Genomic DNA, 2,950 nt, shown 5'->3' with positions numbered 1-2,950 from the left:
TGTCGCGCTGGCGGGCTCGCTTGGCGGTCGGGTGGGCTTTGCGGCAGCGGCAGACTCGGCAGTGAGGAGGAGCGGCAGGAAAGCAGCAGCGGTGGCGGCGCGGGCGGCGGGGGGCGAGCGCGGCCGCGGCTGTCGGAGGCGGAGCGGGGCCGGCTGGGTAAGCGCTGGCTGCCAGCCCGGCGGTTCGGAGCGGGCAGCCGGGCTGCGGGAGCCAGGAGGCCGCCGCTTCCCTTTGTGTGGCCGCTGCGCTCCTAGTGGGGAGACGCGCCCCCGGCGTGGGGGTGCCCTGCCCGGGGCACGCCCCGGACCCTTCCGGCGGCGTGGGAGCCGATCCCCTGTTCCCATCTTCATCCCTGCCACCCCCGAGGCACCAGCTCCCCTTCGCCTCGCCTCCAGGGGCACTGATCCTCCCTCGGTGAGGCTGGTGGTGTTAGCCCTCTTTCACATCTGGGGAAAGCGAGGCACGGAGTGGGGAAGCGGCTTGTCAAAGCAATCAACTCATCGAGTCGCTGTTGGCGCTGGGAACAGATACAAGGAGTCCTGACTCCCAGGCCCTAACTCTGACCTTGGGTACATTACTCATATTTTATTCATAGCACCCAGGTTCTCCAGTTGAGGAGCATGGCCTTTTGTACCGAAAGTATCATAGAAATGTAAGGGTGGAAGGGCCCTCAAGAGGTCATTAAGTCCAGACCCCCATGCTTCTCCAACCTGTTCTTAGAAACCTCCAGTGATGGTGATTCCACAGCCTCCCTTGGTGACCTTTTCCAGTGCTTGACTAACTTTATCAGTAGAAAGGTTTTCCTAATATCTAACTTAAATCTCCCTTGCTGCAAACTAAGCTGATTACTTCTTGTCCTGCCCTCAGTGGACATGGAGAACAATTGATCACAGCTCTCTTTATAACAACCCTTTACATATTTGAAGACTGTGATTATGACACCCCCTCACTCATCTCTTCTTCTCTAGACTAAATATGCCCAATTCTTTCAGCCTTTCCTAAGAAAGGGACAAAAGACTGTTTCTGTCACAGGGAATTTGCAGCCAAGAGAGTAGAGCACTCCTCAGGGTAGGTAGGAATGCTAGACAAATCCATATGCATAACATTTTTACCAATCAAAATATAGAAAGCAAATGATGTAATATATACACGCTCTTCCTCAGTTTTTCCATCTGTAAAATACTGGGTGCATAGTTAATGATTGTACAATACTTGAAGGTGTGTATATATCTATACACAAATATTTTATTATATTTATAGGGCCATAAATAGACCCAGTCCTCCCTTTCTTACCAAAAGAGCCTCACAAAATTTGCTAGAAAATGTATTTCTGTATACCATTTAGTAATATTTAAACTAGAAGCAGGCCTGCATTACACCCAGTAGTTAATCAAATAAACAGTCACATTATCTGTCCCTTGTCTATTACCCCTTCAAAGATTAATGAAGAAATAAACATGTACATTTAACTTTGCTAACTTTATTCTTTTACAGTTCATTATTCCCTCTATCCCCTTTTCCTCATATGTTTCAGGCAAGTTTCAGGATTTATTTATCAGTAATCATATAGACAAAATATATCCCAAATCTTTCAGTCATTTTGTGACATTTTCCAATTATCTGAGAAATATTTCTACAGACATGGAGGATACCCATAATGCAAACAATTAGTTTTTCTTGACACCTGTGTATCTTTCCTGGTTGGTTATTTTTAAAGGGACGCAGAAAGGTAAATGCTTGTTAAAACCCAATTGACTTTCTTTATGTAAATTGTCTTGAATATGTGTAAAACCTCGACTCTTTCAAGGAGTTTAGGCATTATACTATGTTGATGAGTCCTTAATAGATTACAAGAGAAAAATATTTATTGGCATATCCTCAGGAGATATGGCAGTGAGTAACCTGTCATGTTTTAGGAGTCACAAGAGAGGTCTCTCAGAGAGTAGCTGTAGAAGAAGGTATTATAAGAGATCTGACTTTTAAAAGAGTGGCTGTAAAGGTTATAGAAAGTGTCCAAGATGTAAAACAATTTCTCATGCGAGTGCTGCAGAAACAGGGTTCTCAGGTCCTGTGGGAATTGTCTGAATAGCTCTCAAGAACTTCTCTACTTCACACAAGGAGTGGAAGTGTTTGTAGGTAGGGAGATTGTTTGTACCCCAGAAGGCACCGTGAGACATCAGTTCCATTAAGAAGAGAGCAATATTTTCTACACTTTCTCAACTAAATATAAGGTATTGTTTTGAAATCAATAATTTGATTATTGTACAAAGACGTAGCGATCTGGAGAATCTAATGCAGTTCAGGTTCTGAAATGTTACCAGTTTTGTGGCAGCTATTCGATATTATTTTCTAGCTGCCAAATATCTTATGGATGATTCTTACTGAATTTCGGTACATGATGGTGTCCAAACCTTGGTATAGGTTTTACATATACCTAAGTTGTACAGGGAGATAAAGATCTGAAGTCCTTAAATGAAATACCGATTGAAACTTAATATGCTCTTAAACTTTCTCTGTAAGAGCATGTGCAGTGTAAAAATACATAGGAAAAATTTGTCATTTGGTTCACACAGGGATCAGCAACCTTTGGCATATGGCTCGCCAGGGTAAGCACCTTGGCAGGCCGGGGTGGTTTGTTTATCTGCCGCGTCCACAGGTTCAGCCGATCGCAGCTCCCTCTGGCTGCGGTTCGCCGCTCCAAGTCTTCCTGCCACCCCCATTTGCCTGGAGCAGCGAACTGCGGCCAGCGGGAGCCACTATCGGCTGAACTTGCCAACGCGGCAGTTAAACCGGCCCGGCTACTAGAGTGCTTACCCTAGTGGGCCGCGGGCCAAAGGTTGCTGATCCCTGTGTTAACAAGTTGTCTTCCATGTCTTTTGGTTCTGGTAACAAACAGTAAAATAGTGCATACCAGATAGATAAGACTAATTTTATTTTCTGTTTTGTTTT

The 2,950-nt window shown here is 45.3% G+C and overlaps 1 protein-coding gene across 9 annotated transcripts in view; it reads left to right on the top strand.

Moving 5' to 3' along the window:
• Positions 1 to 112: 112 nt before the first annotated feature.
• The window catches only part of PBRM1 (polybromo 1), an 84,620-nt gene continuing 81,782 nt past the window's right edge, over positions 113 to 2,950 (top strand). For 3 of the 9 annotated variants that reach the window (XM_030569340.1, XM_030569337.1, XM_030569331.1), the window contains exon 1: positions 425 to 570. The gene's annotated coding sequence lies outside the window, so the exon portion shown is untranslated. The other 6 variants (XM_030569339.1, XM_030569336.1, XM_030569334.1 and 3 more) reach the window with 5 other exon arrangements.

This window comes from Gopherus evgoodei, chromosome 7 (genome assembly GCF_007399415.2).
Source record: "Gopherus evgoodei ecotype Sinaloan lineage chromosome 7, rGopEvg1_v1.p, whole genome shotgun sequence".
Lineage (NCBI taxonomy): Eukaryota > Metazoa > Chordata > Testudines > Testudinidae > Gopherus > Gopherus evgoodei.
Note: the sequence above shows the minus strand (reverse complement) of the source record. Positions and strands in the feature narration are given on the sequence as shown.